Source organism: Artibeus jamaicensis, unplaced genomic scaffold, assembly GCF_021234435.1.
Source record: "Artibeus jamaicensis isolate MK-2021 breed Jamaican fruit bat unplaced genomic scaffold, CSHL_Jam_final contig_554, whole genome shotgun sequence".
NCBI lineage: Eukaryota > Metazoa > Chordata > Mammalia > Chiroptera > Phyllostomidae > Artibeus > Artibeus jamaicensis.
This window is the reverse complement of record NW_026521885.1, coordinates 1,761,172-1,785,425: the sequence shown is the minus strand read 5'-3', so window position 1 is coordinate 1,785,425 and position 24,254 is coordinate 1,761,172. Positions and strand designations below refer to the sequence as shown.

At 37.6% G+C, this 24,254-nt stretch overlaps 1 protein-coding gene across 1 annotated transcript in view; it reads left to right on the top strand.

The window, feature by feature from the left end:
* The first annotated feature begins 9,963 nt into the window (after positions 1-9,963).
* Positions 9,964-24,254, top strand: part of GABRA3 (gamma-aminobutyric acid type A receptor subunit alpha3) — a 361,284-nt gene continuing 346,993 nt past the window's right edge. The window contains exons 1-2 of the mRNA XM_037133321.2: positions 9,964-9,979; positions 10,339-10,358. The gene's annotated coding sequence lies outside the window, so the exon portion shown is untranslated. The remainder of the gene's footprint in view (positions 9,980-10,338; positions 10,359-24,254) is intronic.

The following is a 24,254-nucleotide window of genomic DNA, read 5'->3' as shown; positions in this document are numbered from 1 at the left end:
CCATTCATAAAGATTAACTTGAAATGAATTAAATCTTAAATGTAATACCTAAACCCATAAAACTTTTAGAAGAAAACATGGGGAAAAGCTCCTTGGCATTAGGATTGACAATGATTTTTTATATGACACCAAAAGCACAAGCAACAAATCAAAAGTCAACAAGTGGGAATACATCAAACTAAAAAGCTTCCTCGTATAAAAAGAAACAATAAACACAATGAAAAGGCAACCTCTAAAATGGGAGAAAATACTTACAAGCCATATATCTCAAAAGGAGTTAATATCCAAAGCACAGTTTATAAACTCATTGTACTGAATATAAAAATAAAACAAATAATCCAATTAAAATTGGGTAAAGAAACTGAATATTTTTGCAAAGAAGACATACAAATGGCTAACGGGTACATGAAAAGGTGCTGGACATAAAAAAATCCTCATGGAAATCCAAATCCAAATCACTATTTGATATGAGCTCATATCTTTTTAAATGGCTATTATTAAAAAAGCAGAGGTAAAAAGTTTTGAGGAGGATTTGGAGAAAAGGGAACCACTTTGCTCTGTTGGTGGGAATGTAAATTGGGACAGCCATCACAGTAAATGGTATGGAGGTTCCTCAAAAAATTAAAAATAGAACTACCATATGATTCATGAATTCCCCTTTGGGTATTTACCTGAAAAAAATCAAAACACTAAGTCATATAAAGTTATATGCATTCCCATTTTCATTGCAGAATTATTTACAATAGGTAAATATCCACTGATGGCGGAATGAATAAAAACGTTGTATATATGCAATAGAATATTACTTAGTTATGAAATAAAGAAGAAAATGCTGACATTTGTGACAACATGGATGAACCTCGATGTCATTATGCTGAGTAGGAGAATCAGGCAAAGAAAGACAACTACTGTATGATCTCACTTAAATGTGGAACCTAAAAAAACTGCATTAATAGGAAGTCAATGGTTGCTAAGGGTTTGACAAAAAACTAAAAATGATGGAACACTCCATAACTCGTGTTATGAGGTCAGCATTACCCTGATCTCTAAGCCAGAAAAGGACACACAAGAAAAGAAAACTATACACGAGTACCCTGATGAATATAGATGCAAAAATTCTCACCAAAATATTAGCAAACCAAATTCAACAACACATTGAAAGGATCACACACCATGACCAAATGAAACTTATCCCTGGGATGCAAGGATGGTTGAGGATCCAAGGATCCAAGGATCCTTTTACAGAATCAATTTAAACATACACAAATCAATGTGTGATACACCACACTGATAGAATGAAAGATCAAAATCTTATGATCATCTCAATGGGTACAGAGAAAGCATTTGAAAAAAATACAGCATTCTTTCATTTAAAAAAAAACCCTCAACTAATTGTGTATAGAAGAAATGTACCTGAACCTAATAAAGGCCATATAAGAGAAACCCACAGTTAACATCATACTGAACAATAAAAAATTGAAAGCTTTTCCTCTAAGATTAGGAATAAGACTAAGGCACTCTAACCTGCAACTAAATGGTGTTTGTAGCACTTTTATCATACAGTAGATTCCATTAATTAACTATACTTTTCTAACTGAGGTGTCCTATATGCAAGTATGTTTTTAATGTTTTCTGTCTTCTGTACTGTTCCTGTAAGCTTGCTATTAAAATATATTAAACTGATGGGAACTCCTTTGTAGGTGACTGTCCCCTTATCTCTTGCTGCTTCTAGGATTCTCTCCTTCATTTTAATCTTGGCTAATGTAATTATGATGTGCCCTGGTATGTTCCTTCTTGGTCCAACTTCTTTGGGACTCTCTGAGCTTTCTTGATTTCCCGGAAGTCTATTTCCTTTGCCAGAATGGGGAAGTTCTCTTTTATTATTTGTTCAAATAAGTTTTCCACTCGTAACTGTTCCTCTTCCCCTTCTGGTACCCCTACAAAGAAGTTCCTATCCGACTGTCAGCAGATTTCTCAAAAGAGACCTTACAGGCAATAGGGGGCTGGAAAGAAGTATTCCAAGTCATGAAAACCAAAGACCTACAACCAAGATTGCTCTATCCAGCAAAGTTTTCATTTAGAATGGAAGGACAGATAAAGTGCTTCTCAGATAAGACCAAATTCAAGGAGTTCATCATCACCAAGCCCTTATTATATGAAACGTTAAAAGGACTTACCTAAGAAAAAGAAGATAAAAAAGATGAACAGAAAAAAGACAGCAAACTCACAGTTATTAACAACCACACCTAAAACAAAAGCAAATTAAGAGGACAGCTAGATCAGGAGTGAACCATAGAAATGAAGATCACATGGAGGATTAGCAACAGGGGAGTGGGAGAAGGAGAAGGGGGGAGAAGGTTCAGAAAATAAGTAGCATAGATGGTAGGTAGAAAATAGATAGGGGGAGGGCAAGAATAGTATGGGAAACATAGAATCTAAAGAACTAGAGACATGTGGTCACAAACTAAAGGGGGGAATGGTGGGGGAGGGGTGTGCAGGGTGGAGGGGAATGAAGGGGGGAAATAGAACAACTGTAATGGCATAACCAATAAAATAAAAATATATAAAAATATATTAAATTATAAAAAATAAAATAAAATAGTACTAGAAGTCCTGGATAGAGCAACCAGGCAAGATGAAAAAATAAAAAAGCCACCAAAAAGTAGGGAAAGAAGCAAGTCATCATTATTTGCAGATGATATAATCTTATATATAGAAAATTCTGGCCCTGGCTGGTGTAGCTCAGTGCATTGAGTGCTGGCCTGTGAACCAAAGGGTCGCTAGTTTGATTCCCAGTCAGGGCACATGCCTGGGTTGCTGGCCAGGTCTCCAGTTGGGGATGTGCAAGTGGCAACTACAGATTGATATTTCTCTCCCTCTCTTTCTCTCTCCCTCCCCCTCTGTCTAAAAAAATAAAATAAATAAAATCTAAAAAAAGAAAAGAAAATTCTGAAAACTCAACCAAAAAACTGTTGTAATTAATTAATGAATTCATTAAAGTTTCAGGATATAAAATCAACATACAGAAATCAGTTGCATTTCTACACACTAACAATGAAATATCTGAAAAATAAAATTATTTTATTTATAATAGCATCAAAAACAATAACATATTTAGGAATAAATTTAACCCAGGAAGTGAAAGATCTCTACAATGAAAACTATAAGACTGATGAAAGAAATTAAAGAAAACACAAACAAATGGAAAGATATCCTGTATTCAAGGTTTGGAAGAATTAATATTGTTAAAATGGCCATACTAACCAGGTCATTCACAGATTCAGTGAAATTCCTATAGAATTTCCAATGGCATTTTTCACAAAATAGAAAACAATCCTAGAATTTTGGACCCTGAATAGATAGGCAATCCTGAGAAAGAAAAACAATGCCAGAGGCATCACACTACCTGATTTCTATGCTACAAGCTGTAATAATTAATACAGGATTTTTTTGTCCTTGATTTTTCTATTTAAAAATTATATTCCTCAATGTAGCTTTTTGAAATTTTACTTGTGTGGTTTTCTCTGAGCTCCTGGGTCTATGTTTGGTGTCTGACATTATTTTGAAGAAATTTTCAGTCATTATTGTTTTAAATATTTGTTCTCTTCCTTTCTCTCTTTCTTGTTCATCTGGTATTCCAGTTGTGCATATATTACAAAGTTTAGTAGTTGTCCCAAATCCTTAGCTCTTCTGTTCTTTTTTTTTTCAGTCCTCGTTCTTTCTGATTTTCAGTTTTGGAGTTTTATATTGATATGTCTTCTAGCTCAGAGATTCTTTCCTCAGCTGTGTCCAGTCTACTAATAAGCTGGACAAAAGGCATCCTCTATTTCTGTTATGGTGTTTTTGATTTCTGCATTTTATTTTTATTCTTTTTTAGTACTCCCATCTCTCTACTTACATTGCCCATGTTTTCTTGAATGTTCTCTACTTACCATTAGAGCTTTTAACATATTAATCATAGTTGCTTTAAATTCCTGGTCTGATTATTCTAACATCCTTGTCATGCCAATTTCTAATGCTCTCTCTCTCTCTCTTCTGTTTTTTTTTTTTTTGCCTTTGGTATGCATTGTAATTTTTTAAATATTTGGACATTCTGTTCTGGGTATAAGGCACTGCTTTATATAGGCCTTTAGTAATGTGGTGGTGAGGTGTATGGGTACAAATAGTGTTCTATATTCCTCTGATTAGGTTTCAATCTTTATTGAGCTGCTGTCTCTGCGCTGTGAACTTGGCAATGCTTCTCAGTACTTTATCCCCCTATTTGTTAGATCAGGTTGGCTAGATTGGACTGGAGTTGAGTATTTTCCTTCTTTCACACAAAAGACCAGAGCTAACTAGAATTGCATATTTCCCTGCTCCAAGATCAGTTACACTAGCAGGTTGGGCTCTGATTAACTAGTTTCTGCTGTAGGCAGACCTTGTTACCAAAAACAATGATCTGGTGTATTTCAAAGTGGTCCCTTTGCCACTCCCCTGCCACAAGGAGCATGAGGGGATTTTTCAACATTTATTGTGTGAACCTGGTTAATTCTGGAGGTAAACCTCATGTTATTGTGGGGTCTCCCTGGAAAATTTCACCCTTATACATGTCTACACTGAGCCTCCAGCAATTCATCAATTACAATTCAGGTTTTCCTATCCCTGGCAGTTTCAGCTAGCGAGTTTCTTCTGTGGTAAGTTGTGACCCCCTGTATTTGCCTTTGTGTCCCTCCAGTCTTGAAGGCAGCAGTTTGCTCTGTCTTCAACTTTCTTATGTATCCAAAAGTTGTGATTTTCAGTTTGTTTTGGGTTCACTTGTTAGGATGGAGTGGTGATTTCCAAGTCCCTTATGTGGGGAACTAGAAATTGGAAGTCCACCCTTAACTTTTTGAAGTTTGCTTAGAGTCAGTATCGTATTGTATATAAAATATAAGAACCTTTCCAATGTATCATTCTGCTTATAGTTGCCCCTCTTTCATTTTTTGTTGTCATGTGTATTAATCTATCTACATTACATACTGTATATTACAGTGTTATTTTTCTTTTAAACTCATATATATCAAAAAATTAAGAGAAAGTATTATTTTATATTTATATACATCTTACTAGTTCTGATGTTCTTCGTTCTTTCATAAAGATCAAACTTTTCATCTGGTAATTTTTCCCTTCAGGCTTAAGAATTTTCTGTAATATTTCTGGTACTATAAATATGCTGGTGACAAACTGGCCTAATGTTCACTTATCTGAAAGTGTCATTATTTTGCTTTTATTCATGAGGACATTTTTGCTGGATGTAAAAGTCAATCTGGATAGATTTTTTCTTAAATTTCAGCACTTTAAAGATATCACTTTCTGATGGAAGGTCAATGGTCAATTGCAATTTTTCCTCAGTATGTTATTTTTTATTCTTTTAAGATTTTCCTTTTGTAGTTTATTTTCAATAATTTAGCAATGAAGCCCTGGCTGGTGTAGCTCAGTGGGTTGAGCACCGGCCTGCGAACCAGACAATTGCGGTTCGATTCCCAGTCAGGGCACATGCCGGGGTTGCAGGCCGGTTCCCTGCAGGCCACTTCCCAGCAGGGGATGCATGAAAGGCAACCATACATTGATGTTTCTCTCCCTCTCTCCTTCCCTTCCCCTCTAAAGATAAATAAATAAACTCTTAAAAAAATAATTTAGCAATGATGTAGCTGGGTATTTTATCATACTTGGGGTTCACTGAGCTTCTTATTTTTTGCCTCTGGAACTCAAATTACATATATGTTAGAACTTTTATAATATCCAACAGATCACTGAGGCTTTGTTGATCTTTTATAATTTTTCCCTCTGTGTGCTTCAGATTGAATAATATAATTGATCTCCAAGGTAACTTACTTTCTTCTTTCATTTCAAATCTGCTGTTAAGCCCACCCTGTGAATTTTACTTCAGCTGTTTTAATTTTCAGTTCTAGAATTTGTGTCCAATTCTTTTAAATTGCTTTTATTTCTCTGCTCTGATTTTTCAGTAGTTTATTTATTAAAAGTGTGTTTTTAATTTACACCTATTAGTATAGTTATAATAAATAGCTTAACATCCTTTTTATTAATTCTAACATCTGGTCCATTTTAAGGCTGATCTCCATTGATTGCCTTTTCTTTTGAATATAGGTAATATTTTCTTCTTTTTTTTTCCTACATATCTTGGAGTGTACCCTGAACTTTGTGAATGTAGGATCTCTATATTCTTTTATTTATCTGCGAAGTATTTCTTCTGTTTATTTGTTTTAGTAGGCAGTTAATATGGCTTAATTGAAACTCCAAATTATCTCTTATGGAAGGCAGCACTGAAAAGTCTATTTCTGTCAGTTTCATTTAGGTTTTTTGGACTCTGTCCCTGCATGCATAATTTATGGTTCTATCAGAGATTTGGACAGTTTTTACATAGAATTAGGGTCTCCCACTTTATAATTCTATCCATTCATAGATTTCTCTCATCACATTCCAGTCTTAGGGGTCAACCTGAATTCTGTCTGCTCGCTCTTGAAGCCACTAGGACTATGTGAGCCCTGGCCTGTGAGAGCCAACTGTGCACATCTTTTCTCAAGCTCATCATGTTGATAGAATTGGCCATGGTGGGAGTATTTAAAATGTGGAAATTGAGAAATGCTACAAATCAGGCTTAATTTATTTCTTCCTGGAGAGCCAGTTTTTAAACAATTAACAGCTGCAAACTTACTCGTAGTTTCTCTAGAGTTTTGGTTGCTGTTTTGGCTTGGGGCCTGCCCTCAGGCGAAAATTCCTATAAAAAGGAGGAAATTCACCTAGTGTTGTTCCTTTCTTACAATTGTCAACTCTCTTCTAATTATGCCTGTTCGTGACTACTTTCCAATGCATTCAGACTGTTGTATTTTTTGTCTGGAGTTTATTTTTATCTGCAGCAGTTTTGGTTTGATAGAAACTGCCTCAGTCCTACGAGAAGTGGTTCTCATAATGTTTGTCTGTGGTTGCAGTGAACTGAGAACATTTATGAAAATGCTAGTAATTTCTTACAGAGCTAAATTTGTATAATTTAAAGAATAATTTTTGTAATGAGAGTATTTTCACCTAACTTCTTTGTATTCAAATATATTTTCTTTCTTTTTTATTTTTTAAAAGATATTATTTATTTATTTTCAGACAGAGAGGAAGGGAGGGAGACAGAGGGAGAGAAACATCAATGTGTAGTTGCCTCTCCCACGCCCTGCACTGGGGAACCTGGCCCCCAACCCATGCATGTGTCCTGAATGGGAATCAAACTGGCAACCCTTTAGTTTGTAGGCTGCACTCAATCCACTGAGCCATGCCAGCCAGGGCGATATCTTTTCTTTAAAAAATGATTGTCCCCTAGAGGATTTACTTGTTTAGTGTATTTTTAAAAATATTTTATTTATTTATCTTTAGAGGGGAAGGGAAGAAGAGAGGGGGAGAAATATCAATGTATGCTTGCCTCTCATGCATCCCCTGCTGGGAACTGGCCTGCAACTCAGGCATGTGCCCTGACTGGGAATCAAACCTTGATCTTTTGGTTCACAGGTCCGACCTCAATCCACTGAGCTACACCAGACAGGTGTTTAATGACTTTATTTGAAAAATAATTTGGCCATTTACTGTAATGGGTTGAATAGTGTGCCCCCCCCCCAATCATGTCTATCCAGAACCTAAGGATGGATCTTATTTGGATGTGCAGTCATTGCAGAAGTAATTAGCTAAATATCTTGAAATGAAATAATCCTGGATTTAAGGGTAGGCCCTAAATCCAGTGACTGGTCTTTTGATAAGAGAAAAGATGGGGAGATTTGGTCACTTAGAGACACAAAGGAGGAGATAATTTGAGGACTGAAGCAGAGATTGGAGTGATGTTTCTACAAGTGAGGGAGCACAAACACCACCAGAATGTGAAAGATGCAAGGAAAAATTCTCCTTCTATAATCTTTGGGGTAAGTGTGGCCCTGTCAGTATCTTGATGTTGGGCTTCTGGCCTCCAGAACTGTGAGAAAATAAATTTCTATTGTTTTAAGCCAACAGATTTTTTTTATGGCAGCCCTAGGAAATAATATAGCAACCGTAGCTAGTTCATACTATTTTGTTTTGCCATTTTGCTAATCTTTTAATGTCAATGGCTGTTACCCTAAGAACCCTGAAACACCAACTCAAAAGAACCTATTCACCCCAATGTTCACAGCAGCACAATAGCCAAGTACTGGAAACAACCAATGTAAACAAATGTACACAAAAATGCATATTTCTGCAGGAAGTAGTGTGCTTAAATATGTGCTCACATAAACACTTGCTTTATATACAACTTGCATGTTGCTTTGATAAACAAAAATACTATACCTGGGGTCATCAGTCTGGGTGATGGCCTCGATTTAGTCATTGATTCACTATGATATTGTATAAACTAAATTTTTTTCTGTGGGCCAGCTTCTTTCTGTACAATGAGATGGTTATCTTTATAGGTCCTCTCAGCTCAGGGACTTTGAGCCTATGGATCCCTGTCCCTCTCTCTCTCTCTGTACTCAATGGTGGGTTTATGCTTTTGAAGAAGAATGTAGTTGGAGTGGAGTACATGCGTCTCACTGAATACGATAAGAGAGTGTTAGGATTTTTTTTTTGAGAGGGGACTCAACAGAATAATAGTTTAAACAGAAATAGCATACTGTGGGAAAAAAATTAAATGCCTATTGTGTCCTAGTCACTGTATGTATTTTGAGGCCAGTGCTTTTATTTAACACACACACCGTAGCTCACATTCAGCCAGATACTCTGATGGCCATTTTGATTCTCTGACTAAATGTGCTGGAAAACAAATTATGAGGAATTTTGTTTAAAAAACCTTTAATCCTAATCATTATATGCAGGTGGAAGCTGAACTCTTTGATAGGAGCAGATTTTTATGCATATGTTCATATTCATATTACCCCTGAAACACTCAAAATGGAATGTCTGTAAAGTGTGATTTGGGGTCCAATTTGGGTACTAACCTTTGTAGAACCTTTGAAATTGTTAGTCTACATATTCACTCTATAGATCAATTCCTCTTTCACCCGGGATTTTCCTGTCTTAGAGTCTAGATTGTTAGATGCAAAGGGGGTCTTTCAAGATCATCTACATCTGTGACCATTCATTGTGCCATTGAGATAATGAGGGCCAGATTGAAGAAATGATTTAAAGTAGTTTTTCAGAGGAAGAACTCAAACCTAATTTCCTTTATTTTATTCTTAGTGTAGGTCTCGTTCCACCCTCTGTTGCTTTGTTATTATGCCCAGGTTTTATTTATTGTACCCCAATGAGAATGTAATTATTTTATACTTTGAATTAATTAATCTCCTTCTTTCCCCCCTCCTCTTCCCCTTTGTGCAAACTCTCATGTGGGCTCACACACTTATGTGCACATATTCCCAGCAATTTTTTTGAAAGGAAAGCATTGTGGTTTTGCAGCTTTTCTGTTTTGCTTGAAGGGAAGCTCCAGCTGACAGTTCTGAATTGGGTTCATAATTCTATTTGGTTGGGGGTGAGGTGGCCTTTAGGTCATTGGAGGATCAATGTGGCTGAACCCTTTTGTCTTAGTGAGGTGGAAATGACAATCTTTGATGTATGATTTTCTAAAACCCATTTTTGTCCTCAGATGTAGAATGTTAACATACAGGATTGTCAAATCTTTATTTGGAGCCTTCGCTAAGAACGCACATCCATAAAGATGTAAGGGATAGAGACCACTTTTCTCTGTCTTGAAGCAGCTTAGTAAGCATTACACATCAGCTAAGGTAATCCATACTTCCTTTATCCCATTCGCTTTTACTCTTTTGCTCTCTTTCTCTTCCCCTTGCTTCCTCTGCTCCTCCCCTTCTCTTTGAGCTTCCCTCGATTTCTCTGCTGGATACATTAAGGAATAAAACAGTACTTTAGTCTTTCCTAAAACAACTACAGATCCAAAGCCTTGCAGCTCTGTATTTGGAGCCCCAGCACAGCTGCGTGCTCCGTGGTGAATCCGAAGCCGGCAAAGGGGGAGGGGACAGGGAAGGAAGGAAGGAAGGAAGGAAGGAAGGAAGGAAGGAAGGAAGGAAGGAAGGAAGAGGGAGAGAGAGAAAGGGGGGAAGAGAATAGAGGGAGGGAGGGGGGAAGAGAGGAGAGAGAGAGAAGGGGGAGGAGAGAGGAAGAGAGGGAGAGGGAGGGTGAGGGAGAGCGTGAGCGCGCGCAAGACAGCAAGCAAACCAGAGAGGCAGAGGAGAGAGGGACCAGGATAGAGACCCAGAGAAAGAGAAGAGGAAGCAGAGCTCTGTGAGGGCTCAACCTCCAACTTGTTTCAGTTAATTCATCCTTTTCTTCTGTCCACTTCAGGGAAGTGACTGTGACGCTTGGTAAGAAACCTAGATGTCCCTCCTTCCCCCTCCCCCAGCCTCAGGTCTTCTTTAGCGATAGCATCTCTTCCCCCATACTGAGAGTCTTCTTGGGTTGGCCGGGAAGGCGAGACATGCTATGCAGCTGTTATGCTATCCTGGGTTCCCTGTGGGGCTAGTGGAAGCACAGAGTCTGCATCTGGGCAGGAAGGCGCTGGGGTAGAACCTGATTTAGGGAGGGGGTGTTGTGATGTGGTGTATGCGCGATTTGCTTCGTTGTCACTGAATTGTTTTGTTCTTCTTTGGAAGCAGGTCAGCATTGACCTTGCAAATTGCTTGGGGGGGGTGGCCCTCAGCTGCTGCAGAAAGCCATCCTATGGCCCTTAGCCAGAGCAGACAGCACTGTCATGACCCTCCAGACAGCCCTAGGCACAGGGATGGAGTAATAGCTGGAGCTTCCTTTCTCCTTTAACTCTTTCTCTGCAGCTGCTTCTCCTTGCTGGAAATGAGAAAGAAGAACACCATGCAGTTCCTTTTCCTATCTTTGTCCTCTTCCCTATTACCTTCCCCAAATGCAAGCAAGTAGAAAGTTGTAAATAATTGCTTCCTTTAAAAGCAGATTGAGACCTACCCTGAGTTGCTTCATAAACTTGGGAGGTTTCTCTTGCTTCCCTGTGGGAAACTCCATTGCCTGCCCACTCCCCATCCCAGTTAGTTGAGCTGACAGGCTAGACCAGGGATTCAGATGCCTTACCCCAACATGCTGGCAAACATGCCATTTGGTCTAGCTGTGTCCTTGGGAGGGAAGAAACACCTGATGGTTTGTCTGGAACTGGCTTCCAGTTTGCTGCTTCTCTGTGGCTGAGGGTTGCCTAAGGGGAAAGACTGGGGAGGGGTGGCTGTTGGATTTAGAGACAGGGTGAGGAGCTAGTATTCCTGTTGTGAATAATATGGTTTATTGAGGGTCAGCAAGTCTGCATGTCTAGAGCTATGCAAGGACTGGTTGAAGCTATTGCATAGCCTTTCTGAACTGGTAGGGGGAAGGGATCTGGTTGCTTGATGGAGGCTTTTTGAGTTTTCAACAGTGATGGGTCCATGATGTAATTACAACATCAATATTACTTATTGCTAATATTGCTGACTGCTTAGTAAGTATTGGATCTTGGACTGAGGTTTAATGTGTATTATTCTTACCTCAACCATATGAAGTAGATATTATTTTTATCTTTGATTTACTGATGAGGAAACTAAGGCACAGAAAAGTTAGGTAGATTTTCCAAGTTACAGAATAATTAAATGTCCCAATCAGGAATTAAAACACAGACAACCTGGTTCCAGAATGCATAGTCTACACCATTAAGCACTACTGCCTCCTTGGGGAGAATTTTGAACCTTTCTGTTAGGCAAATGTAGGTATGGTAGGTAGGGTGCTACTTGGCAAGATTTGGGGGGTTGGTTAAAGTAGCAGCCAGACCTTTGTGTAGCATAAGAGAAACTTTTGTTGGAGCATAGTGACTGGCTATTGTGGTGCCAGTCCTCAATAGGGTTTGCTGTAGGGACCGCCCAAAAAGCTTTCCTTGGCCAGCTTGTTTTCCTTTGAAAGGATGCCTGGAAAGACTTCACTTTGCCACTGTCAAAGCCTCATCCATCTCACTTTGAATGAAAAAAAAAAACACATTCCTTTTAGGACCATATCTTGCTCTTATTTTCTGAAGGTTTAGGGTTACCCTGTCCTGAAAATTTTAGAATACTAAAACCTTGGAACTAGAATGATTGCTAAAGATCATTAAGCTTCATTTCTTCACCCAGTTCTTTAATTTGCTCTAAGCATTCAATTTTTTGACTGATTTCTATTTGAACTCCCTTGCAGAGACAGAGAGCTCATTAGATGGATCTTTCTGTCTTTGAGAAAGTCCTATTGTCAGAAAATGATCTCCATTATAAGCTAAGCTCTGTCTCCCTATAACCTTTATTCATTGGTTCTTTGGGATTATATGAAACAAATTTGTTTCTTAATAATAGCTCTTCAGATAGTTGAAGGCAGCAATCACACCTTTCCCCTCAAGTATCAGATCTGACAAGATCATAAGTAAAGGGTTATCATTTGCTTCTTTTTGATGACTAGACTTTTATTAATATGATCTAGTATCCCATTCTCTTGATTGTCAGCCACAAACTAATTGTACTGAGCTTTCTAAAGCAGTGTTGACAGTGTATGTTCTTTTCCTTGGAACACCTTGCTGTCTGATATCAAGTGGACTGATGGGAAGAAAGAAACTTTTCTTTTCCTAAAGACCAGGAATCAGTTGGTTCTAGTCCTTCTAAAAGCCCAGAACATTCATTTAGCAGTCAGACAATAGGCATGGTGGAAGACTTGAGAAGCAGGGTTTAAAGATAGTTATTATAAAGGAGACAGTTCAAAGAGTGGTGATTCAAGCTTTATACCATATTTGGAAAGAAGAAGAATAATTTGTTTCTGAGATACTTTCTGATAAAACAATGACATCACTGAGCGATGGTACTGAATGGGATTGGGTAAAATAGGAGTGAGCATGCAGTATGCTCGAGTGGAAAACTTACTTGGGTTTTAGCAAACATTAGTTCTATTCCTAGCTCTACCATTTTGTCAGTTGCCTTGGACACATTACCTTCTTTCTATGGACCTCAGTTCTTCCATCTGTAAAATGCTGAGGTAGAGGCTATCACCTCGGAATTTTTTTAAAATTTGAAGTACACTATAAATCTCAAGGTTCTAAAGGTCTTCAGAAATCATCTAGCCAGTGCTTTTCAAACTTTAATGTGCAAAAGAATTCCCTGGGGATCTTGTTAAAATGCTAATTCTGATTCAGAGGATCTGGGGTGGCACCTGAGATTTTACATTATAACAAACTGCCAGGTAGTACTCCTGAACTTGCTGTTCCAGTGCTTGACAAAGTAACTTGGAGAAGTGGCAGGGTTTTGGTTTTTTTTTTTTTCAAATATTACAATCTATCACAGACTGTAACTTTAGTAAAATACATTAACTATAAATTGCTACAAATTAAAGAAAAATATGCAAAGTATAAATTCATAGTGTTATTATTAGCTTCAAAAGAGAAATTATTTTTGCCAAATTGCTGTGACATTTTGTAAGTGTTTATTCTCAGTTTCTGTCATTAGAGTGTTGGTGCCTAGTAACATATGTTCATGGGCAGGTACTGCTCTGTGTACCACACTTTGACCAGCATTGTTCTAAGCTACCTGCCTAACTAATTTTAGAGGCCTAGATTGGGCCCAGTTACAATTTCTAAATCATCTCTGCTAGGTGATCTCTCACCCTCAGGTTAAATGTCTTTTTTGATAAAGAATTTAATATCACCCTGGCTGGTGTGGCTCAATGGATTGAGTGCTGGCCTGCAAACCAAAGGTTTGACTCCCAGTCAAGGCACATGCCTGGGTTGCAGGCCAGGTCCCCAGTGGAGGGTGCCTGAGAAGCAACCACACATCAATGTTTCTCTTCTTTTCCCCCTTCACTTCTAAATATACATAAATAAAATATCTTTTAAAAATAAAAAAATAACTCAATATCTTTTATTCCTCACCTGTGGCAGTTTCAATTTTGGAGCTCATGTGGCGCAATCAGTTAGTATGCTGTACTTATATGATAAAGAACTTAATATCCTCATGTAATAGGTATTGTGAATGTCATGAAAGTTTTTAAAGCTTATATAAATTCCACTCTTAGATTAAATATTCCAATCAAGTGGAGGCTGTGTCAGTCAAGTTTATTGTACTAGCAGCTACAAGCTAGTGTATGTCATAGAGCAGGTACTTAGTAAATGTTTGCTAAGTGAATTAATAAACCACTTGATATTAGCTGTGTCTTTTGGGGTCATACTGTCATTAAAGAGAAGTAATTTTGGTTTACTTCCAGTATTTGAGAGTCAGTATTTATCCTATTTTATAAATTTCTTATGGTGAATGGAAGACCAGCTTATCCATCCTAAAGAGCTACATGGCATCCCAATTTTACTTTCAAGGAATTATAGGAAGCCAAATCCCAAGTCTTTACCTTCAATTCAGTCATTCAACAGCTATTTACTCATTGATGTGGTTAGGCACCATATGGATAATACAAAGGGGAGCAAAACAGACACCATCCTTGCTTACTTGGAGTTTATGGTTTGATGGGGAAGAAGCAATAAATCAGATCATCACACAACTGTGTTATTTCAGCAGCCATGAATCTATGAAGGAAAAGTATGCGGATGGGGGGCTATAAAGGCATAGAACAGAGGAAATTGATCTTAGCTTTGGGTTTACAAAAAGCTTCCTTGAGGAAGTGATATTAAGGCTGAGTGGAGACATGAGGGTGGGGTGGGAGTGATGGAGGGGATGGAATAGTTTTCTAGATGAGGGGAAGAACATGCAGGAGTACCCTGAAATGAGAAAAACATAGTGAATTTGAGAAATAGAACAGAAGCTGGAATGGCTGGAGTGAGCTATTGTAAAGATTTTGGTCTTTACTCCAGAAACACAGAAACTGATGAAAGGCTTTTAATCAGGGCTAGTGATATGGTCTAAACTAAATTTATATAGTATGTTTCCAAGTGCATACTATGAATCAAAGGAAATGAGGAACAGGCTGATTTAGCAATAGCCTCTGCCCTCCGAGATGACAAAGTAAGAGAGGGAAGAAATATACAGACAACTATTATATTCAAAGAATGAGATCCACACCCATAAAAACAGAGCAAAAGGGCTTATAGCCAAAGAGATCAAAGACAGTTTCTGAAAGTCGTGTTTGAACTGGGCTTGGAAGATTACACACATTTTGAACCTGCAGAGCTTGGGGGATGGGAATGGTATTCTAGGCAGAGGCCAGAAAAGCAGAGGATGTGTATTGGGAATAGTGAAGAGCTCAGCTGTGTGGGAGTAAAGTACATGGTGAAAGTATATGAAAAATGTTTGGCAAGATAGATTGAGAGCTTGACTGTAAATAAGATAGAATGCTAGCTTGGAAGATTAGGGTTGTGCTCTACATACTGTAGAGGATCAACTTCCTCATTTTGTGGATGAGCAAACTGATCCTGAGAGGGGGAGTGACTTGATATGACTGAGGTCACACATAGATAGTACTACTGTTATAGCCCAGCAAGAAGTGCTGGGTAGAGTTGAAAAAATGTGGAATTTAAACTCTGGAAAGAAGTTACCTGGAGAGAGTGATTTGAAAGTCATTGATAAAGAGGTTGTACTTCAAGTAGAAAGAAGGGATCCAAGGATATAGGAAAACAAAGATGCGCCTGGGTGAAGGAAGGCTACAAAGGAGAAGTCAGACATGTGGAAAGAAAATTAGGAGAGTATAGTATTATGAAAGAGCCAAGAGAAAAGAGACTTTTATCCATTGGTTGGACAAATATTTTCAAATACCATTTACTAAGCATGGAGAATATAATGGTGAGCAAAATAGACATGGTTGTTGCCACCTTGGGGTGGACATGGTTTAGATGGACAGACAGATGTTCTCCAAACTATTGAACTATATAGTTATACATTGTGCTTACTGTGTAGGGGAAAATGTATTACTTTAAGAAGAAAGATATGGTCAACATTATCAGACTTTTCAGCAGAATTGAGTACTGGTAAATGACACCCCTCCCTACTAATAGTTCTCCCTACTCTTATGCTCACAGTGCTTACTAATGGTCAGGACTGGATGATACACATCTATTTTCAGAGTTTGGCAGATGATAATTCTGTAAGGAATAGTCATGTTTCCTCTAGCCTCATGCCTACAGGATTACAGGGTTACTTGAACATTAGGTTATATATCATGTTGTTTAACTGAAATTCTCAATGAACCAGCCCTCTCTCCAGGTCCCCTGATTCTCCCCTATTTAACAAGTTGGAGAAATAGGTGCTTGATAAGAAGAAAAAATAAAGAATTGAATATTAAAAATCTCTCTTTAAATGGGATTTCTGATAGCCTAGTCTAGAGTCTAGTCCTGGCTTGGATGTAACTTAGTTTCTTATGGCAAATGTCTTGTTTGAGCCTCAGTTTCTCTAACTGTAAAATGAGAAAGGTTTGGACTAGACCTAGATGATTTATAAAGATTCTCCCACCTGTAATGTCCCCCGAGCTGTAATGTTCTATAGTTCATGCTCTGTTTCTATACTACATTCTCATGGTTCTTAAGTTCAGGCTCAGTCACTTATTTATGCAACACTAAGGATTTGATATGGAATTCTGAAAATTGTTAATTTTGATGAAAGTATTCACAGGGTTTGGAAGTGATAATAGGAGGGCCTCTGCTTTGTTTCATTCCTGAGATTGCTGAAATCATGACTGTCCTGAAGCTAAGGTCACTGTATTCTAACATCTGTAGTAAATTTTTATATTGGGTGGTATTTCCACTAGTGTGAAATAAACTAAGGGCACCGAAAAGAAAATTGGGCAGAGTACTGTGAAATAGAGGCATGGTGATTATCTCATATTCTGAAATGTAATGATGCAGGTAATCTCTTCTTAAGGTGGAAGATATTATAGTTAGAGGGAAATATTGGTTAGTAATAGAAAATATTTTTATGAGGTTTTGTTTCCCAGCAATTGTCATCAATTTGGCTCAAATAAACTCATAACAATTCTTACAGGTTTGGAAGTTTCTTATTTTGACAATAGTTTTACCCTCAGTGCCTCTCCCAATTCTTGTAACATGAGAGGTTCTCAGATATTATTGAATAAAAGCATAGTCATGAGATACTAGACAGGGTGGAAAGAAGGGGAGATGCTTTAGCTCAAAATTCAGCATGCCTATGTTCAGCCTCATTCCCAAAACTCCTCCTCATCCTAAATTCATCTTTATTCCATGGATAGAGAATTGAGAATGACGGGATCTCTCTTTCACCAGCTCTCACCTCACCTCTAGTTTCTATATTCCTGGTTTGTTGTTTTTTACATCTCTTTGGTACATTGCAGATGCACTGTTTCTTATAACCTTTCCAAACACAATGCTTATGACTTGATCTTGACCCCATACCTTCATCCTGTCACCTGTTTTTTTTTTTTCAGAAGAATAGGGTAGTTAAGAGCAAATAAAAGTAATAAATATGGAATTAAAGAAAGAATTCCTTTGCTTCTCATTTGAGACAGAACAGTGCTTTACCACAGGGCAGGGATTTGCCAGGATCTTGTTCCTTCATAGATTCATATACCAAGACCTCACCCCCTGTGTGGATCCAGAGAGGATGGGAATGTCTCTAGAATTAGAAAGACTGTCTCAAGGGCATCAGCGATATCTGCCTCAAATATGTATAATACAGGATGACAGACTGTTTAACCTTAAATCTTTTTTAGGCTGAGAGGAGGTGTACATGACTGAGTTAACAAAAATAAGATTAAAGCAAAAGAACTCCATGATTTTAAAGGTATTGATATTTGTACATACCATGTGTCCTCACTATACACAGAAGGAAGACTAAGAATGTCCAGTATGTATATTTTGAAAGATGCTTTCCTCTTTTAAAATAATTTCTTAAAAGAAATCAAGTATTACATAGATTTTTGGAACAGAAGGGGAGGTGAATATGAGCATAGCATAAAATAACTTTTAAAAATATTACAACAAGAGCTCAGAAATAGCAGTTATTACCAATTATGTAATGGGAGTCTTATCACCCACTATGTATGGTGTTCTTTTTTTCAGTGTGAATAGTCCCAGGAAAGGTTGCTTAAAACCATCTGATAATAGTTGTAATTGTTAGCAAGTTCTTCTTCATACTGACTTAAAATCTGTCTTCTGAATCTAACCTATTGGTCATGCTCCTTTGAGGAACAACTTGGAGTGCTGAGTAATTTCCATTTTCCTTCCCTGCAATAGTCATTTAAAAGTTGTAAGATAATCTTATCTTTTTTAATCTTTTTTCTAGGCCATATAGTCCCAATTCTTGAGCTCATATGACATGTATTTTGAGTATCTCTTATGGGAGATGCTTCAGTTTTCAGTACTATCCTTAATATACTATGTTCAAATCTAGACCTGGTACTCTAGGGATGGCTGACCAGCATGACCATTTAAAAACGTTTGTACATTTATTAATTTATCTTAAAACTGTAATGTCTACCTTTAAACTGTTTTTTTCTAGTTAGAAAAATAAAACAGCCTCATAGTAGACAATTTAGAAAATGGAGAGAAGTTAGCACAACCTCTAAATACTTACTCCAAAGATAACTTGTTCTACTTCCCTCCAGATGTGTTTCCATGTTTACATAATTAGGATCCTACCTTATATGTACTATTTTATATTTGGCTTCTTCATTGGTATTATATTGTGAGCATTTCCCTATGTGATTCATCAATCTTTAAACAATTTTGAGAGCTGCATAATTTTCAGTTGTATGACTTATACTATAATTATTTAATGGGTTTTGTATTGGTCATTTAAATTATTTTACTAATTTAAAAAATTATTTACTTATTTTCAGAGAGAGGGAAAGGGAAGGAGAAAGAGAGGAAGAGAAACATCAACATGTGGTTGCCTCTCATGCACCCCCAACTGGGGACCTGGCCTATAACCCAGGCATGTGCCCTGACTGGGAATCAAATAGGTGTCCCTTTGGTTCATAGACTGGCATTCAATCCACTGAGCCACACCAGCCAGGGTGGTCATTTAAATTATTTTCAATAGTAAGTTATCATGAATAGTCCTGCATTGTATACCTTTATATATATATATATCTTTGCTTCTTTGATCCACATCTTTCAGGTCTTTATTCAAAAGTTACCTCACTAAGGATTTCTATAATGACTACATAAATATGCAAACCCCTCTTCCACACACACTTACTCTTCTCCTTTCTTGCTTTATTTTTTTCTCCTTGGTCTGTGTCATCATCTAATAGACTAAATATTTTACTTGTTGCCTGGATTCTTGTATTAAAATGTAAGCCCCTTGAACACAGGGATTTTCCTCTGTTTTATTCATTGTAGTATCTCCCAATACCTAGAACAATGTCTGACATGCTGTAGATCCTTACTAAATATTTGTTAAATGAATGGTTTTCTTAATATGGGTTTTTATAAGAGGCATTACTGGGCTTAAGGATATAAAAAATTTAAAGGCTCTTGATATATGTGTGAAGTTGGCACACTGTATAAGATGGCCAGTTTCTGCTTTTATACCTATGTCTATGCTGGCTATTATCATTCCTTTAATAGCTTTGCTAATCTGATAGAGGCAAATGCTATCTTCCTGTTTTTGTATGTTTCTTTTATTATAGTGAGCATGAATATTTTGTGTTTCTTGGTCACTTTTGTTTCCTTTCTATGAACATACAAAGGTCTGACCAGAAGGTATCTGATCATGTAATATGAAAAATAGAGACATATATTAAAGATAATACAAGATACAAGAAACATTGTACATAGGACAATGACACCTTGGTCCCCTTCAAAGTAGGCACCTTGGGATCTCACACAGTTCTCCCAGTCACCATCAGCTTCTCTGCCATATTTTACTGAATCTCATTGATAGTCTGAAATCTCTTTCCTTTCAAAGGTGATTTTAGTTTTGGAAAAAAACAGAAGTCCTAGGGTGCAAAATGTGGGCTGTGGGGAGCTGAGTTACCTGGGTGATTTGATGTTTCACCAAAACATTTTGCAAAGATGGAAACTGTTATTTAAATATTAACTTCTATTTCTTCACTTTGTTCAAATATATTATTACAAATTTATAGTTTACATTTACAGGGGCATCCAACCTTTTGGAATCTCTGTGCCACACTGGAAGAAGAATTGTCTTGGGCCATGCATTAAATACACAAACACTAACAAACATTATGAACAAAAAAAGTTTTTAAGTAAATTTATGATTTTGTGTTGGGCCACATTTGTAGCCATCCTAGGCCACATGTGGCCCATAGGCTGCAGGTTGGACATCCCTGATTACCAGTTTCTTTTCTTTTTTTTTTCTTTTTAACCTTGGAATAATTTTAAATATTTGTAAAGAAACTCAGAAGTATCTAAAACAATAAACAAATAACCACTATATACTGCTCAGAATGAACAAGTGTTAGCATTTTGTCACTTATGCTGAAGATATATTTATTCTTTTTAAATATAGTTTATTAATTATGCAATTACAGTTGTCCCATTTCCCCCTTCACTGCCCTCCACCCTGCAAACCCTCTCCCACCCACATTCCCCTCTTTAGTTCATGTCCATGTGTCATAATTATAAGTTCTTTAGTTTCTACATTTCCCATACTATTCTTACCCTCCCCCTGTCTATTTTCTACCTACCATCTATGCTACTTATTCTCTGCACCTTTTCTCCCTGACTTCCCCTCCCACTCTCCTGTTGCTAACCCTGCATGTGATCTTCATTTCTGTGGCTCTGTTCCTGTTGTACTTGTTTGCTTCATAGTTTTTGTCTTTGTTTTAGGTGTGATTGTTAATAATTATGAGTTTGCTGTCATTTTACTGTGCATGTTTTTTTATCTTCTTTTTATTAGATAAGTCCCTTCAACATTTCATATAACAAGGCTTGGTGATGATGAATTCCTTTAACTTGACCTTATCTGGGAAGCACTTTATCTGCCCTTCCATTCTAAATGAAAGCTTTGCTGGACAGAGTAATCTTCGATGTAGGTCCTTGCCTTTCATGACTTGGAATACTTCTTTCCAGCCCCTTCTTGCCTGTAAGGTCTCTTTTGAGAAATCATCTGACAGTCTGATGGGAACTCCTTTGTAGGTGACTGTCCCCTTAGCTCTTGCTGCTTCTAGGATTCTCTCCTTCATTTTAATCTTGGCTAATGTAATTATGATATGCCTTAGTGTGTTCCTCCTTGGGTCCAAGTTCTTTGGGATACTCTGAGCTTCCTGGAGTTCCTGGAATTCTATTTCCTTTGCCAGATTGAGGAAGTTCTCTTTTATTATTTGTTCAGATAAGTTTTTCACCTGTTGCTGTTCCTCTTCTCCTTCTGGTACCCCTATAATTTGGATGTTGGAATGTTTAAAGATGTCCTGGAGGTTCCTAAGCATCTCCTCATTTTTTTGAATTCTTGTTTCTTCCTTCTTTTCTGTTTGGTTGTTTCTTCCTTCTGGTCCACTCCATTGATTTGAGTCTTAGTTTCCTTCCCATCACTATTAGTTCCCTGTACATTTACCTTTATTTCAGTTAGTGTAGTCTTCATTTTTTCATATAATTTGTGACCAAATTCAACTAATTCTGTGAGCATCCTGATCATCAGTGCTTTGAACTGTGCATCTGATAGGTTGGCTATTTCTTCATCACTTAGTTGTACTTTTTCTGGAGCTTTGATCTGTTCTTTCCTTTGGGCCATTTTTTGTCTTGACACACCTGTTGTGTAGTGAGGGGTGGAGATTTAGGTGTTCTCTAGGTCAGGGCAACACAGTTGCTGGGTTGTGATGCAGTATGTTGGGGAGGGGTCTGAGAGGGAATAAAGGCTCTTGCTCCACTTTCTGCCAGATTTCAGTTCCTTCTGCCTCTTCTCCCAAGTAAACTGGGCCCTTCTAGTGCTGCTTCCCAGGTCAGTGGGTTTGTGTACATTCTTGACCCTGTGGGTCTCTCCAATGAACTCTCCTGTGAGACTTGAAGTTTCTCCTGCTGCCTCAATACCACGGGTGTTTTCAGTTGTTGTTTTGAGGCTCTATTTCCCTGTGCTGGAACCCTGGGTTGCGCAGTCTGTCCTGCTCCCCAGTTTCACCTCATTTATCTGCACACACATGCGGGACCTCCAAATCCACCAGCTGCCTTGTGTGCCATGCCCCTCCACCATCTGTTGCCTTGCTGGGTCCTCCCACAGCTGCCTTGTGTGCCTGGATCTGCCAGTTTCTGCTTTGCCTTGAGCCCTCTCCATCCACCTGCCTGACTTGGCCCCTACTATTGGTCTGGATGAATGTTTCTTCTTTAACTGCTTGGTTTTTGGACTTCCATATAGTTCAATTTTCTGTCAGTGTTGGTTTTTTTGTTTCTAAATTTTTTGTTGTCCTTATTTTGGTTGTGTGGGGAGGCACAGTGTGTCTACCTATGCCTCTATCTTGGCTGGAAGTCCTGAAGGTATATTTTAATAAAATGAAACATTTCAGATAAACTTTATCTTCCCTTGTATCTAGCTTCAGCTTCATTTGCCCCCACATCTTTCCAAAACAATATCCAGAGACAACCACATTTGCTAACTTTTTTGTTTGGTCATGTTTTACTTAGTGATTTGCATGAGTTCCCCCCCCCCTTTTTTAAAGTATATTCTATTGATTATGCTATTACAGTTTTCCCAATTTTCCCCTTTTATCCCCTCTCCACCCCCCAACCCTCCAACATTCTGCCCCCTTAGTTCATGTTAATGGGCTGTATATATAAGTTCTTTGACTTCTGTTTCCTATATCATTCTTAACCTCCCCCTGCCTATTTAATGCCTATCAATTATGCCTGCTTTCCCTGTACCTTCCCCCCCCATTCTTCCCATCTTCTTCCCCACTGAGGACCCTCCATGTGATGTCCATTTCTCCAGTTCTGTTCCTGTTCTAGTTGTTTGCTTAGTATTTGTGTTCATTTTTTTTAGGTTCAGTTGTTGACAGTTGTGAGTTTGTTGTCATTTTATTGTTCATAGTTTTTGATCTTCTTCAAATTCTTAGATAAATCCCTTTACCATTTCACATAGTAAGAACTTGGCAATGATGAACTCCCTTAATTTTATCTTATCTAGGAAACCCTTTATTTGCAGTCTGGTTCACCATCTCACTGTGGGTCCTTTCAACCAGGCCTGCTGGCCCGGTGCATTGCCTTGCCATGGGTTCTCTCTGTCCGCCCATCTGCCTTGTCTCACTCCTACTGGTCTGGTTGACTGTTTTTTTAATTCTTCATTTGTTGGAGTTCCATGCAGTTTGATTTTCTGCCACTTCTGATTGTTTATTGTTTTTATATTGGTTATTATCCTCCTTTCAGTTGTGCAAAGAAGTAAAGGATTTCTATCTATACCTCCATCTTGGCTGGAACTCAATTTTTTTTCTGAGTTCTTTGTATATTCTAGATACTAATGTTTGGTCAATTACACATGTTGCATATATTTGCTTCTAGTATGTCACCTTGGCTTTCTATTTTTGTTTATAGGGTTCTTTATCATGCAAACTTTAAATTTTTCATGATAATTTTATTAATCTTTTTTCTACGGGAATTTTGATTTTTGTGTCACATTTAAGAAATATTAAGAAATCTGACCCTGGAACATAAAAAATATTTTCTAACTTTTCTTTGTAGTGTTTTCAAATTTTCCTTTACACATACTTTTAAAAACCATCTGGATTTTATTTCCACATGTGATTGAAAATATGGGTCAGTTTTTTTCTATGTCAAATACCACTTGTTTCAATATCGTTTATGCATAAGTAATTTAGAAGGCAGACTCCATTATATTACCTAATTTCTACAAATGCTTGGGTTTATTTCTAGGCTTTGTGCTGTAGTAATCCATTTGTCTACACTTGTTTTAATTATGAATACCTTATGAATGCTGATATTTAAAGGTCAGTTATTGTTCATTATCTGCCCTCACCTAACCCACACCCAATACCACTTATCCGTTCTTTCTGAATTGTCTTATGTTGGGTCCTTTTCTCCCTTATCTTAATTATGTAATAATATTAAAATATTTTATTGATTGAGCTGTTACAGTTGTTCCAATATTTCCCCTTTTGTCCCCCACACCCAGCAAGCCCTACTCCCCTCAGACGATCTCACCACCTTTTTTTTTTTTTATGTCTGTGGGTCATGAATATAAGTTCTTTGGTTACTCCATTTCATATATTGTACTTTACATCCCCATAGCTATTCTGTAACTATCAATTTATATTTCTTAATCTTCTTACATCTTCACATATTTCCCCAAATGCTGCTCCCTTCTGGTAACCCCCCAAAGCTCTCT